Source organism: Marmota flaviventris, unplaced genomic scaffold (genome assembly GCF_047511675.1).
Source record: "Marmota flaviventris isolate mMarFla1 unplaced genomic scaffold, mMarFla1.hap1 Scaffold_460, whole genome shotgun sequence".
In the NCBI taxonomy this organism is placed as follows: Eukaryota; Metazoa; Chordata; class Mammalia; order Rodentia; family Sciuridae; genus Marmota; species Marmota flaviventris.
The window spans coordinates 19,048-35,000 of NW_027288285.1; the positions used below are offsets into that span (position 1 = coordinate 19,048).

Sequence of the window (15,953 nt, forward strand, 5' to 3'; positions counted from 1 at the left end):
TGCCGGTCCAGTATACCGCCAACGGGCCACAACGGCCCAGCCCAGCGCGACCGAGACAGTTCCGCTGGCGCCGCCCAACTCCTGGATCTCTGTCTCGGCCACCGCCACCGAATATCACGCCTTGGCGACTTCCGAGGATCAGACGCTCCCATAAAAGCGGCCACCAGGTGGAGCTCGACAACCGTCAACCAAATCAGGCGGAAGGGACGCGGAACCTCGGGCGGCGTCAGCGGGATCCGCTCCGCAGGGGTCGTAGAGAGTCACCCGGACACATCCCACCAGCCGGGTCGCCCCGCCAGGGCCCCCCACAGCGGCGGGCGCGAGACGCAGGCAGATCGGCCCAGCACCCCTAGAGAATCCGGCCGGGGACACGGGCGGTGTGGGACTTCAAAACCGAAACCACCACGGTGAAGCCACTATCAGACGGGCAGATTGCTAGGCCACGGTCGGATCCATCCACAGAATGGAGGAATTGACAGAAACGTGTAAAAACCCGTTGAAATCGGTTGCTTGGGAATTTGATCTGCTGGTCTTTGGGCTTGGTGTTTCCGCCTGTTTCTGTACCCAAAAAAAAAAAAAAAAAACCGGAAGATGAACAGCCTCTGAGAATCCTTCCTCCTCTGTCTGTGTCTGTGGTTCAGTGCCAGAGGGCCGGCCTAGCACATAGGAGGCACTGGGTTTGAGCCTTAGCGCGGCATACAAAAAGGAACACAGTCAAGAGAAGGCGTGCTGTCCACCTACAACTACTCTAAAAAAGAAAAAAGAAAAAAAAAAAGAATACTGACCATAATAGGAAAAAGGATTCTTCCTTGTGGAGTTCTATTTTGTCTGGCCACATTTTATATACATATATAAACATTTTTTTTTTATTTTTTTAAGAGAGAGTGAGAGAGAATTTTAATATTTACTTTTTAGTTTTCGGTGGACACAACATCTTCGTTTGTATGGGGCGCTGAGGACCGAACCCGGGCCGCACGCAACCAGGCGAGTGCGCTGCCACTTGAGCCACATCCCCAGCCCCTTTTTTAACTTTTACTTATTTTTCTTTTTTAAAGACAAAAGAAGGAGAGAGAGGGAGGGGGAGAGAGAGAGAGAGAGAGAGAGAGAGAGAGAGAGAGAGAGAGAGAGAATTTTTTAATGTTTGTTTTTCAGTATTCAGTGGGCACAACATCTTTATTTTATTTTATGTGGTGCTGAGTATCGAACCCAGCGCCCCGCGCATGCCAGGGGAGCGCGTTACCACTTGAGCCTCATCCCCAGCCCATTAATTCTTATCTGTATTTGTGTTTTTATTTACCAATTTTTTTTTTCATCTTGTGAAAACAGATCAACTTTAATTTCAGCACCTGAAGCTATCCAAGGGTATGCTCTATAAAGGTCATGGGACTGTTGTACACATTCAATAAAGTGACAACTCTGCCATACCACTTAGTATCTCACAATCAGGAACATACTTTTGAATTGCTTAAACAGAATCCACAGAATTAAAACAAAATCAGAAGCCATCCACAGTTATACTAATTGTCAATTACAAGTTTTACAATTAATACTTGATATAACAGTCAATATATAGCAGGGGATATTGAAATGATTTCAGAGTCTCATCCAGTTGTATTCGATTGGGAAGGTTTCTTGAATGGGGATAAAACTGGCCAAAGATAGATACAACCAGGATCAGACCAGCAAGTAAAAGTCCTACCACAGTTTCTGTGGTTTCCACTTTTTTTTTTCTTTGTCAGTTAAAAGTGAACAGTGAGAATTAAATACTTATCTTTACATATACACAAGGTATGCTGTGAAGCATACTTGCTTACAAACATATAAAAATACTTGTTAAATAGTTCAATAAGAAAATAATGCACAAAAGTACATAGCAAAAACATTAACCATCTGTGACTCTGGAAAGCTCAATTCCGTGTTTTATATGACAGCAAACAAAAACAACTTTAGTTTTTTTGGAATGCCTTAAACCTGAAATACTTGAAAAGGAAGACAGACAGAAATCATTCATTCTTATCCTTAGCATGGCTGTGAAAGAGTTAAATTAAGAAACCAAGTACACATTGAGATGCCCAAGTCCAGAATGAGTCCAAATATTTGGCCACATAGAACACTATCATCTTCAAGAGGAGGAGTCATCACAGGCTTGATAAGCAGTTTTTTGTTTTTTTTTTTTAAAGAGAGAATTTTTTAATATTTATGTTTTAGCTTTCGGCGGACACAACATCTTTGTATGTGGTGCTGAGGATGGAACCCGGGCCGCACGCATGCCAGGCGAGCGCGCTACCACTTGAGCCACATCCCCAGCCCCGAGAAGCAGGTTTTAATCCATAAATACAATAGGTATTTTGGTATTTTGGCCACTGGGAAAGAAAAGCTGTAGTATCAAGAAAGGTCTGATATGTCTCAATTTTGTAAACTCCGTTCAGTGTATTTAAGGTTATGTAAGGTTGACATCAAAATCTTTAAAGATAGGCAAAAAATTCATATTAAAAAAAAAAACCCTCCTGTGGATGTTAGAATAACAGTAGGTAATATGATTCCAGAAGTTAAAAATTATTTCACAACCTAAAACTTCAGCTTAGCAAACAGCTTAGGTTGCACAACTGATTCATCCCTATTAAGATGTAAGCCCTTAAAAGAAGAATATGTCTGTATATGTAGACATGTATTTAGAAAGAATCAGATCATCTTTGAAGCAGCCTTAGTGTTTCCTTTAAATTGGTCTGGAAAGGATTAGCCGGCTTCTTGGTCTAAGGCTAACACGGTGATCATTTGTCTAAGGCTAGAAAGGTACCAACATGAGGTAAACCATCAGGAGAGGAGGAGGAGATGAGGGCTTTTCCTGGGAGTTGGTAGCTAAAATTCAAGGGATTCTTAGAAAATGACACAATGGCAGCCTTTCTTGTCTTTTTCTTTCCGAGTTGGTTCCGGTGAAGGAGGACATTCTTGCTCTTGAAATTTCCTTATAACCCGGACAAGTTCATGAAAGGCTTGATCTACATTCATCCTCATCTTTGCTGATGCCTCCATGTATGTTACTTTAAGTTGCCATGCTAACTGCTGTCCTTCCTCCTGTGTAACCTGTCTTTCATGATCCAGGTCTGCTTTATTACCAATTAAAATCATTGGAAACTCATCACGATCCTTTACTCTGAGAATCTGTCTTTGAAACGTATAGATTTCTTCAAAACTGCGGAGCCCAGCCGGGCCGTGCCGCGCCGAGCCGCGCCGAGCCTCCGCCGCCCGCCCTAGGCCCGGCTTCGGGGACGTGTGCGGACGGGCGGGGGTCCCGAGCGCCGGGAGCTGCCAGGAAGGACTCTGGGCGCGGCAGCAAGCCCCGGGGCTGACTTGGTGCTGCCCGAGGCGCAGAGAAGCCGACTGAGCGCAGGGGTCAGGGGCTGCAGCGGCCGGGGACTGGCTCCTCTGAGCTTCTCCGCAGCGCCTGCGGAACGCAGCCTCCACCGCCGCTACAAATGGCCGTCTATTTACCTATCTGTTTACCTGAGTTTTTTGTTGTTTTTTGAGCATTTTCTTAAACCGCAAGTCATTTTCCATTGGGTCACAGAGCCAAATTTTACGTTTAGGCACTTGGTAATAAGAAGCTATAACAGGGCTCTAAGAGCGGTTGCCTTGGCTAAAAAGCGTGGGCCCTTGTCCCAGAGCGAAACAACAACAACAACGGGGGGGGGGGGGACAAAAAGCCAAAAAAAAAAAAAAAAAAAAAAAAAAGAATCAAACAAATAATCCAATCAATCCATGGGCCAAGGACCTGAACAGATACTTCTCAGAAGTGGATTAAGACGCTCCTATAAAAGCGGCCACCAGGGGGAGCTCGAAAACCGTCAACAAAATCAGGCGGAAGGGACGCGGAACCTCGGTCGGTGTCAGCGAGATCCGCTTAGCAGGGGTCGTAGAAAGTCACCTGGACACGTCCCGCCAGCTGCCCACCCCACCCCCACCCCCACCCCCCCCCCCACCCCGCGCCAGGGTCCCCCGCAGCAGCAGGAGGCGCCGGCAGTCTGCCCAGCACCCCTAGAGAATCCGGCGGTGTGGGACTTCAAAACCGAAACCACCACGGTGAAGCCACAATTAGTCAGGCCGACTGACTGATAGGCCACGGTTGGATCCATCCAGACTATGTAGGAATTGACGGAAACATGTAAAAATCAGTTTGAAATCGGTTGCTTGGGAATTTGATCTGCTTGTCTTTGGGCTTTGTGTTTCCTGCTTTTTCAGTACAAAAAAAAAATTGGAAGATGACCAGCCTCTGAGAATCCTTTCTTGTCTAGGGGCTGTCTGTGTCTTTGGGTCAGTGGCAGAGGACCGGCCTAGCACAGAGTTTGAGCCTTAGCACGCCATACAAAAAGGAACAAATCGAAAGAAGGTGTGCTGTCCACCGACAACGTACTACGAAACAGAAAAAAAAAAAAAAAAAAAAAGAATACTAATCATAATAGGAAAAAGGATTCTTCCTTGTGGAGTTCTATTTTGTCTGTTTGGCCATTTTATCTTTTTATTTCTTTCTTTCTTTCTTTTTTTTTGTTGTTGTATTTTTATTTTTATTGATCTATCAATATCACGGAGCCAAATTTTACATTTAGGCACTTGGTAATAAGAAGCTGTAACAGGGCTCTAAGTGAGGCTGCCTTGGCTAAAAAGCATGGTCTGTTGCCCTAGACTGAAACACCACATGCTCTGGGATAAATCAAGCTGGAGAAAGCTTGCCATCTCTACCTTCATTTTTATCTGTGTGCACATATTACGCACTGTTTCATCTAAGAAGTAGCAGTGCAACCAATATCTATCAGCCCTAAATGGACCCAACCCCTGCCCTCCCCAGCCACACAGGAGAGACCACAGTCTGAGCAAGAGCACTTCATGGTGTTGTCAGTCTGGTGTTGTGGCTCAATGGTACAGCACTTACCAAGTACGTATGAGGCACAGGGTTCAATCCCAGCACCACATTAAAATCATCATCATCACCTAAATAAACAAAATAAACATATGTATATATTTATCTGTTTATTTATTGGAGGAGGCCTGTAACCAGGGATTGAACTCAGTGGCACTCACTGACTGCGGAGCCACATCCCCTAGCCCTACCTATCTAGTATGTTACTTAGAGACAGGGTCTCACTGAGTTGCTTAGTGTCTCACTTTTGCTGAGGGTGGCTTTAAACTCTCGATCCTCCTGCCTCGGCTGTGTGTGTGTGTGTGTGTGTGTGTGTGTGTGTGTGTGTGAGAGAGAGAGAGAGAGAGAGAGAGAGAGAGAGAGAGAGAGAGAGAGAAGCGTGTCTGGGATGACAGGCATAGGCCACTGTACCCAGTCACTTATTTATTTTATTTTCAGTATGACTTCAAGGTACACACAAGACAATCACTGCCAGGCGTAGGAGGAACATAGCACATTGATAAACAGTCAGATGTTTGAGGAAGCATTCAACAATCTTAAGGTAGTGTGCAAGTCTTTCAATAACCTCAAAATACCTACATGAGGGTTGGGATTGTAGCTCAGTGGTAGAGTGCTTGCCTTGCATTCGTGAGGCCCTGGGTTCCATCCTCAGCACCACATAAAAATAAATAAATAAAAATAAAGATATTGTGTCCATCTACAGCTGAAAAATAAATAAATACATAAATAAATGGATGAATGAATAAATAAATACCTACATGAAAACCAGAGAGAATTAAAAGAAACGATGGATAAATCTATTATGGCAAAGAGGCGAGAACACTCATCCCTTAGCAGCTGACGACTTAGGCCATAAATAAATAATCAGTAACAAAGGACAGCAGAACTACATCGCGAACAACCCACACCTAATGGGCATGTTCAGAACACTGCAAGGCCACCACCACACAGCAGACATTCTTTTAAAGCGAATACGGAATGTTTACCAAAGTTGACCGTAGAATGGAACATAAACCAAATCTCCACAAAGTCTAAAAGATGAAATCACACCACAACTCTTCTCTGAACAACACAAAAGTAAGCTGGAGGTCGGGCATGTTGGCCACTGCCAGGAGTCATTTCAAGAACCGGATTAAACCCAAAGAAAGTATAAACCTGTAGATTCACAAATCTCAGGGAGAAATAGCAGCATCCATCTTTCACAAACTCTTGAGAGGGGCAGGTCAGGGGTCAAGGTGAGATTGAAATACCCCCAACAAAGTGTCAACTTTATCAAATCAGTAGCCTAGAGAGAGCAGGTACTTGTACTATTCCTTCTCGGTGCCATTGTGGTTTTTCTTTGGGGGGGGGGAGGGGGAGGGGTGGTTCCAGCCTCTTTGGGTTCCTACCACTTTGTCTGCAAGGGAAAATTTGTTTTCTGTCAGGATGGGGTGCCAGTTATCAGGACGGGCGGGGAAGTAAGATTCTTACACTAAACCGGGCTTGCTTGGGGGCAGGTCTCAGTTCTAATTTACATAACAAAAGGCAGTGCAAAGTCTCTCCCACTGCCCCTGAAGGAAGAAAAATGTGGCCTCTCCAGGCTGTTCACAATTCCCAACCTGTTTCAAATTCCAGTATGGTTTCGCGTATCTGTTTTAAGGGTCAGTTTGTCTCTCTAACTCTGCATTTATGCTGACCGATTGGTTTAAAACTAAACTAAGAGGTTAATTTGAATATCATTTGTTTCACAGCATTGGTTCAATGTGTCCACCAGCATTTAATTTCTCTCTCCTGATGTTCCTTAGTAATCTGATTGCTTTGGCCTCCTTCTCCTGGATCATGTGTAACTTGCCCCCCTTTGGTATAAAAAGAAACCTAGGAGGAGATTGATCCTAAAGAAAAGGGGTGCTCCACTAAGTGAGAAACTGAAAATCAAGCGAGAGAGAGAGAGAGAGAGAGAGAGAGAGAGAGAGAGAGAGAGTGTAAGTTATAGAGAGAGAAGGGGAGAGTCTCTTGTACTTCAGGGTTTTTGTTTGTCTGTCTGTCTGTTTGTTTCTTTGTTTGTTTGTTCTCTAATAATTACAGTGTTTCAATTGGAAGCTCTGCCCTGGGTAATTCTTTCCAATTCTTAGAAAGTAGTAACTGTGGTTATGTTCATTTCTGTTAATGATCCATTCTTCCTGCCTCTTAAATTCATTGATCACCCAGAACTTTTTTGTTCGGGGCAGGAGGGGGCCAGGTGCTTGAGAGAATTTTCTTTTTTTTTCCCTGTGTCATTTGAACGGAGATTTGGACCTCTGACTAAGAGTAGAGTTTTCCTAGAGAAAAGAGAAGAGCTCTAAGGGAAAAGCAGGGGGATTAGATTTAAAAAAAAAAAAAAAAAAAAGCCTTTTGAAACCAAACTATTGTTAGGTAAAACTGCTTACTCTTTGCCGTGAATGAGAAGAATCTTAAAATATGTGATATGTTTGGGTCAGTCCAATGTGTCTTTGCGATGATTCATCATCTGAAGTGGCACCCCCTTTCTCCACTGAAAAGTCTTAACTGGGCCTCTTCAGAAATCTTCACCCAGACTGGTTTTAGGTCTGTCAGGCAGCCGAAGAGTCTCTGCCAAAGAACTCAAGGTGGATAAACTTCCTATTTTCGTGTCGCCCTGTTTACTTGGCCACTGGCCGAGAAGATACCAGCACTCCCCCTTACTAGTTTTTCACAAACATATCCAGAATAGTACTTTGAAGAAATGTGCAAACAAGGCCTCTGGCCTTGAGCTGGACTTCACAGAGATGTCTACAGGTTTAAGATACGAGAAGAAGTTACCAACTGGACTCCATGGTAACAGCTGGCAGGGGGAGACTAGACAGGGGAGAAGAAGCTCTCCCCTTCTCAGGTGTTGTCCTCGAGGGGTTAACATGCCCAGAACAGTGAGAGAAAAAGCTGCTTTTATGTGAACTTCTGCTGACCATGAGTTTCTGAGCCCCTCCCCTTACATGCTCGGTAGAAAACTCTGAAACTACCTGAACTCAGGGGATTAATTCATTACAGCAAAAGCCAGCCGTGTCCTCTGAACTTGGCTGCAGCCAAATAAAACCGTTTTCCTGCTCTGTTCGGTCGGTGCCTTGCCTCATTTGTCCCTACAACACATCCATGTAAGGAAGACTTTATCAAACCAGTAGCCTAGGTAAAGCAGGTTCCAGGTTGCTTTTTGCCACCACCACCACCACCACCAACAACAACAACCCCTCCCCCCTTTCGCCCCCCCCCCCTTCTTTGCAACTGAGAGATAAGATCCAGCTAACATGGGTCACTCTGTATGCAATGAATACCAATAATTTCTTCTGATTTTTTTTAACTACATACAAACAAACAAACCAAAAACCATGAAAAGTATAAACTATGTTACTGAGAATCAAGAAGAGTAATTCACTCATGTAAATTCAGAAATTCGTAAGGGTGGCTGTGGTTTCTGTCTGTTGCTGTTGTTGTCCTTTTTAAAAAAAATTTTCTCCCAACTGTCAAATCAAGGAACTGGGGGGGGGGGGGAGGTGGGGGGGGGTCAGAAAGAAAATGTAACAGGGGTCCACTTTATATGCTTTGAGTATAAGTCTCACTGCTCAGCCACTGAGGCTCATGTTAAAACCCATATCCTTTTTCCTTTCTCTTTTTCCTTCCCTCCCCCTCCCTAATCATAGGTGAAGGCTATATTGACTTTCAGGGTCGGTTATCTGCCCATTGGCTAACAAATATTTAGAATTTCCATCCAGAAAATCACTTTTCTGTTTGATAACCTTGTTAGGCCTCGAACAACAGAGTGTCAGCAGAGTCGTCAGAGTTTTGTTGCTGTAAAGGTTCAGTTCTTATGTTTTCTTATTATAATAAATTCCCCCTCTTCCTTCTGAGATGCTTTGCCTCTGAGCAACACCCCCCCCAACACCTACCCCCCCTCTCTCTCTCTCTCTCTCTCTCTCTCTCTCTCTCTCTCTCTCTCTCTCTCATTACCGCAGGGCTCCATAAGTTGCTGAGGCTGTGTTAGTCTTGTGATTCTCCTGAATCACCCCACATGTCTGTCACTGGAGATGTGTGCACATCTGGGGACTAGAGTAGTATGCTGTGTGTGAGAGATTATTTTATTCTTCAAAAGTCGGTACACTTAAAGACATATAGGTTTCCTACATGAGAGGTCACCAATTAGTGCCCTTTTTATTAGAACGTGTATTGTATCGAAGCTCTAAACTTATCCCATAGTCAGTGACACATGTGGAAGTTCTAACATATGCATTCGCATTCGGTGTAACATTCAGATTTAAAAAAAAGAAAAAAAAGATCTGTGCTTGGGGCTGGGGATGCGGCTCAAGTGGTAGCCCGCTCACCTGGCATGCGTGCGGCCCGGGTTTGATCCTCAGCACCACATACTAACAAAGATGTTGTGTCCACCGAAAACTAACTAACTAACTAACTAACTAACTAACTAACTAACTAAATAAATAAATATTTAAAAATTCTCTCTCTCTGTCTCTCGCTCTCACACTCTCTCTAAAAAAATTTTTAAAAATAAATAAATAAATAAAAAGATCTCTGCCATTAATGACCAGTTTTCACATCTGTTAGTTTTAATTGAGTAAGTAAGGGTTTGGTGATCGTTTGTTGAAAGAATACTCCTGTACCAGGTGAGTGGCAGTGTTTTCTGAACGCATAAGAGTATTTGTCCACTTGAGTCCAAGCTGTTCACCTAGGTCCAACTGTTGGTGAGCAAAAACCACATCGTGGCAGTTATCTGGCCAGAGTCATAGATTCTGAACGTGGCTTCCAAAGTCAAAGGTCAATGAATGTACGTAGGACTTCTAGGCAATGTGATGTGAAGATCTCTGGGCTTGTTGTACAATAAATATGTCTGTGTTCCTTCAGCATTGAAGGAAATGTATTCATTCTAGAATGCAAAGCTTGGGCTAGGGTTTTAGATCGGTAGTAGACCACTTGCCTGGGACGTGTGGGGCGCCGGATTCGATCCTGAGCACCACAGAACCCAAAACAAAGGGGCACACAAGCAAATAGGGTAAAGATAGTGTGTCCATCCATCTACAACTCAAGAAATTAAAGGGGAAAAAAATTAAAATGCAAGTTTTAGCCAGGCATGGGTTGGGGGTTCATGTCTGTCCTCCCCCCCCCCCCCCAGAGGATCAGGAGGAGCTTGAGAGAAGGATTGTAAGCTCATAGCGAGAGAAAGTAACCTCGCGAGACCCCTGTCTCCAAAAGAAAAGTTGTGATAGTAAAAGCAAATGGGACTCCGTTTTGTTTTATGTCTCCATTCTGTAAAACAACCAGGCCAAGTAGAAGGGTGATGACTGGGGCAAGATGTTCTTTTCCTTGTGCTATAGAAACCTTTAAGAACACGGAACTACGTGATGGGACATTGTTTCTGTAACTAGCCCATAACGGGGGGGGGGGGGGGGGGCTATGCTTCTGTCACTGGAGTGGCTAGGCTGATTGTGATTGGCTGAGCGTCCCTCCGCCTGACTTCACTCTCCCGCTTCTGTAACATGGCTTGCTTGCATTAGCTAGACGCCCCCTCCCCCCAAAACGTCCCTTTTGCAGGTTTCAGGCTTATAAGGGGCACCCTTGCAATTGTTTGGGGCTGGCCAGGGGAACAGCTTTATGTTCTTCTGCTCAGTCGCCACTACTTGTGCTTTAATAAAGGCTTGATTCCTTTCTACGTGAGTGGTCTGGAAGTCAGTTTTTGAAACCCTGGGACCAAGCTTTAACTAGAACAAGCAAGCAAGCCAGAAAACAAATGAATAGATAGATAGATAAATTGAATATGGGGATGTGGCTCAGTCAGTGGTCAAGTGAGCGCTTCTGGGTTCAACTCATAAATCAATGGATTTACCAAAAATGTATAAAAATATCTGTATAAAAAGGGGATGTTGGTTTAGCTCAGTGGTAAACTGTGTCTGTGTTCAGTCCCCAGTTCCAGGCTCCAGTCAGAAACCAGCCCCTGTGTGAGGGGCTGGTTTTTAGTTCCATCCCCACCAAGGAAACCCTGACATGAGTATGGGGAGCCTTATTTGTCTATTGGATGCCAAGGGTAGAGTGATTTCCATCTTGATCTGCCCCCCCCCCCTGCTTTTTTTTTTTTTTTCTGTGTGAGCAAGGTCTCTTCTAGTGTCTTGATTTTATTTATTTATTTATTTATTTATTTGGCCTAGTTGGAAACAATGCCTTTATGTTATTAGTTTCTTTTTATCTGGAGCCGAGGATGGAACCCAGGGCCTCGAATATGCTAGGCGAGCACTCCAACGCTGAGATATAAAGGACCCCAGCCCATCCCAGCCCAGCACGGCAGTCTTCAATATTTTTTTTTTTTTTTTCCTTTCCCGTGGGCACTTTGAGATGAGATTTCCTTGCCTGTTTTGGTTGTTTGAGTCTCTCTTTGTTCACTACTTTTGTTTCTTTTGTGATGCTAGGCTGGGGAAGAGACCCAGGGCCTTGGGCATTGATCCACAAACGGTCTTGATTGCTGGGCAACACCCTCACCTTTTTTCCTTTGTCTCTTCCCTTCCCCAGAAAGTAAACCCAGGAAGGGCCTCCCTCTCCTTCTCCCAGGCCCAAATTCATCCTGTTTGGGTTTTGTGCACAGACCGGTACACACTAGACACACACACACACACACACACACACACACACACAGGAAACATCACTGTTTTGTTTTTGTTTGTTTCTCTCTTAACCTCATCCAGGCCCTCCCTCATAACTCTCAGGGGTGGGGGAAGGTGTTTACTATGGACCTCTAGTGGTGACAGCCTTGGGAGGGACTACTGCTGGGGAATTGGAGTGAGTGGGATGGGGGAAGTGTGGATTATAGTTCAAATTCCAAGGGTCGGGCAGAGGCACAGAAGCTATCTCCTAGGTGGGGCATGTTAAAGGCTAAGGAAAGTGATCAGATACCAGGGGTGAAAGCGATATGTCCTCCCCGCCCCCCAGTGCTTCCGGGGGACTTTACTGTATGGGGGAGGGGGGGCGGGGGAACAACCGCACTGAGGCCCGTGCCCATCTGTCTTTCCAGGGACTCAGTAGGCTGAGGGAAGAGAGGAAGATATGACGCGGCGGCTTGCAGCTTAGTGATCTCTATATGGATATAGATATACATATCTAAGTCTGTCTGTCTGTCTCTCTATCTATCTATCTATGTCTACACATGTAGATAGATTATATCTAAACTGGAAATGGAACTCAGGCAGGCCTTCCAAAATGACGGTAGCTTTGCGCCACCTAGCGTTCAGTGACTGCAACTAACGAGGCTGCCCTTTTCAGACCACAGACCACTCACTGTGGACTCCCAAGTTCCACAGGGTGGAAACCCGTCGCTATGCACATTCTCGTGTATATGCTTGTGTTTCTGACCCGGTGGCAAGATGAGATCCGACTGAAGAAGCCAAGCAAGCCTAAAACGTGTGTCCCACCTTCACCACTCCTAAGTGTGGAGGATTAGCTGACTGAGAAAGCCTTAGGGGAGGGAGCAGCTTCGGTCCCATAGGGGACAGTTGGGGAAGGCAAGGACCCTGAGTAGCTGCACAGTTGCTCTGGGATCCAATTTTACCTGTAGAACTACTCGGCGCTACATAAACCTCAGCCAGCCAGCCAGCCTGTGCTGCATTTTGTCCTGTCTTTATTGGTATTAGGTACTTTCCAGAAGAAATGGGGGGGGGGGGGATTTCCCATCTCGTGTCAAGAGTCTCCCGGGACCGAATCCTCCTTGTCCATGCTTTCCTTGAAGATCCTTTAGAGATTCTTCACTTCGAGATGGACGGATGTGTGTGCTGCTGCAGGTTTGACAGCCATCCGGGAGGAAAAACAACCACCAAAAAAAAAAAAAAAAAAAAAAAGTGTCCCAAATCATCTTTGTCATCATTCCACCATCCTTGGAAGAAGGAAGTCGATCCAAAAGTCCTGGAAGAGAACAGTAAGAGTAGTGAAAGATCAGAATGGTAGGACCGTGTCCAGCAACCACCACCTCAGCTACTCACCAGAGAAGGTGAGGTCCTGGGAGTACTCAGGCAACCTCCAGAGACCTTGAGCTTTAACCAGCAAATAGAGAAAGGAGAGAGGGAAGGGGAAGGGGAAGGGGAAGGACACCCCCCCCCCCACACCATGTGATAACACCACCACAGGGTTTATCACAGACTGAGATAGGATGTTGTCTCCTTTGATGTTAGCCAACATGAGCAATCAAGGGACACTCCCTCTCAAAAAAAAAAAAAAAAAAAAAAAAAAAAAATTGAGGTGTAACTCCGTGGTGGTGGTTAGGTACTTCTGGATTCAATCCAGTGGAAATCATATCACCTTTCTTCCCTGTTTTAGGCAGACTTATCTGTCCTTGAGTCCACGCCCAGCGTAGTCTTGAAGTCACATAGACTTTGGAGACCAGAGGATGTCAGAAATGACTCTTATCAAAAGTAAGAAGCCGAATTACAACTGCGGCCAGGAAGAAGTGCAAGGTGGCCTTTGAATCTCCTCTACAAAACCTCCTGTTGTTGCTGACGTGCAGAAGAGTCCCTGTGTTTTTGCTTTGCCAGTGCTGCCATAAGCCTTTTTTCCTGTGTCTCAAGACCTTGCCATCCTTATTGGATTGGGCCAAGCTTTCAGCAACAGGAAGAGGAGAGAGAGAGAGAGAGAGAGAGAGAGAGAGAGAGAGAGAGAGAGAGAGAAAGGCCGGGGGAGGGGGAGCAAATATTAAAAAAAAAAAAATCAAGAACAAAAATAAAGAAAAGTAACCGAAAGGAAGCACCACCAGCACCAGCACCAGCAGGAAAGAAACAGTGAAGCAAAAGTGAAAGAAAGGAAGGAGGGAAGGAGAGAGGGAGCGAGCGAGAGTTGAGTTGGTGGGCAAGGAAGGACAGAAATGCAGAAACACTCAAGAGCACCCCCCCCTGGCTGTGACATTCCTCTCCAGGTACTGACCACCAAGAGAAGAAAAAGCCCAGACCCACACAAGTAATGATTTGATGCATGCAATTAAAACTGAACTCCCGATTAGGAAAGAATGTCCCCACTTGAAATAAGGAATATTCGTGGAGTCATCCTACCGCCACTTATAGCTAAAAAGAAACCATTGACAAATTAACTTGGGCGGGGGGGGGATGGGGGGAGGAAGAGGAAGAGGAGGAGGAGGAGGAGGAGGAGAGGGAGAGGGAGAGGGAGAGCGGAGGGGAGGGGAGGGGAGGGGGAGGTTAGGGTGCGGGTGGGGGAGGGGAGGGGAGGGCGGGGCGAGGAGGAGGAGGAGGAGGAGGAGGAGGAGGAGGAGGAGGAGGAGGAGAAAAACAGAGGAAGAAATGAGACAAGAGAAGTCTGCGAACTCCATTTTGCACACAGATGCCCCTGGTGGCACAGGATTGTAATCCCAGGGACTCGGGAGGATGAGGCAGGCAGAGTGCAATGCGTCAAAACTCCAGTAGCACTCCCAGTCCCACATCAAAGCCAACCAAAAGAAAAACACACATAATTTCACTTACCCAGGCAGTATTTACATTGGGACAACTGGTCGACCTCTTTCGTTGGGGGTGTACTGGTCGACCTCCGGGATATATATATATATATATATATATATATATATGTGTGTGTGTGTGTGTGTGTGTGTGTCTGTGTGTGTGTGTGTGTGTGTGTGTGTTGCCTTGGAGGAGGAAAGGAGTAATAGGATGAGGGGGTCAAGGAAAAGAGAGAGAGAGAGAGAGAGAGAGAGAGAGAGAAGGGTGAAACTTAGGGGCTGGGTGTGTGGCTCAACCGGTAGCATGGGGCGCTGGGTTAGATCGCACCAAATAAAACATAAAATAAATAAAAATAAGTTAAAAAATAATAATAATAAAATAAAGATGTTGGGTCCACCGAAAACTAAACAATAAATATTAAAAAAAAAAAAAAAAAGGAAGGAAGGAAGGAAGGAAAGAAAGAAAGAAAAGGCGTGTATGAGTGAACACCAATTTCGACCCCAACCCCCATCCCGCTTATGTTAGGACAGCTGGTCGACCTCCATACTTACCGCGTGAAAAAAAATTCCAAGTCCTCATGCGGACAACTGGTCGACCCCGGTCGTGCTGGGGCAAACCGGCCAACTGGTCAACCTGCGGGAGGGTGGGGGCGGAAGAGGGGGACAGGGGGAGAAGAAATGTAAGTAAACCAGCGCGGCAAACAATCAAACAAGCCCCGCCTCCCCGCCCCCAACCAAAAAAGGAAACCAATCATCTAGGGCTGTGAATATATCTCTGCAGGTAGAGTGCAATGCGTTCGAATGTCCAGTAGCAGTCTCAGTCCCGCATCGAACCGAGTCAAACGAGAAGCAGCAATACGGGTACCCTTCCAGGCAGATTTCACATTGGGACAACTGGTCGACTTCCGGGGAGGGGGCGGGGCGTGTGTTGGAGGACGAAAGGAGTCATAAATAGGGTGAGGGGGGCAGGGAAAAGAGAAAGAGAGAGAGAAGGATATATAAATAAAGAAATTTAGGGGCTGGGGGTGTGGCTCAAGAGGTAGCGCGCTCGAGTGGCATGCATGGGGCGCTGGGTTAGATCGCACCAAGTAAGAATGAATGAATTGATAAATAAATAAATAAAAAAAGATGTTGGGTCCCCGAAAACTAAACACTAAATAAAAAAAAAAAAAAAAAAAAAAGGAAGGAAGAAGGAAGGAAAAGAAAAGAAAGAAAGAAAGAAAGAAAGAAAGAAAGACTCGTACGAATTCAGAAACCATCCGACCGCGGTCCTCCCTCGCTCGGTTTACGTCAGGACAGCTGGTCGACCTCCGTACTTACCGCATGGAAAAAAATTCCAAGTCCTCATGCGGACAACTGGTCGACCCCGGTCGTGTTGGGGCAAACCGGCCAACTGGTCAACCTGCGGGGCGGGGAGGGGAGGGGAGAGGAGAGGAGAGGAGAGGAGAGGAGAGGAGAGGAGAGGAGAGGAGAGGAGAGGAGAGGAGAGGAGAGGAGAGAAAGGCTCACGTCGGGACAGCTAGTCGACTTCCGGGGAGGGGGCGGGGCGTGTGTTGGAGGAGGAAAGGAGTCATAAATAGGGTG

General features: G+C 45.7%; 1 long non-coding RNA gene across 1 annotated transcript; it reads right to left on the bottom strand.

The window, feature by feature from the left end:
• Window positions 1–12,537: 12,537 nt before the first annotated feature.
• Window positions 12,538–15,489, bottom strand: LOC139704219 (uncharacterized). The gene is made up of 2 exons (XR_011706230.1): window positions 14,922–15,489; window positions 12,538–12,835 (listed from the first exon to the last, which is right to left on the bottom strand). It is a non-coding gene; the product is annotated as an uncharacterized lncRNA (long non-coding RNA).
• Between the last annotated feature and the right edge of the window lie 464 nt (window positions 15,490–15,953).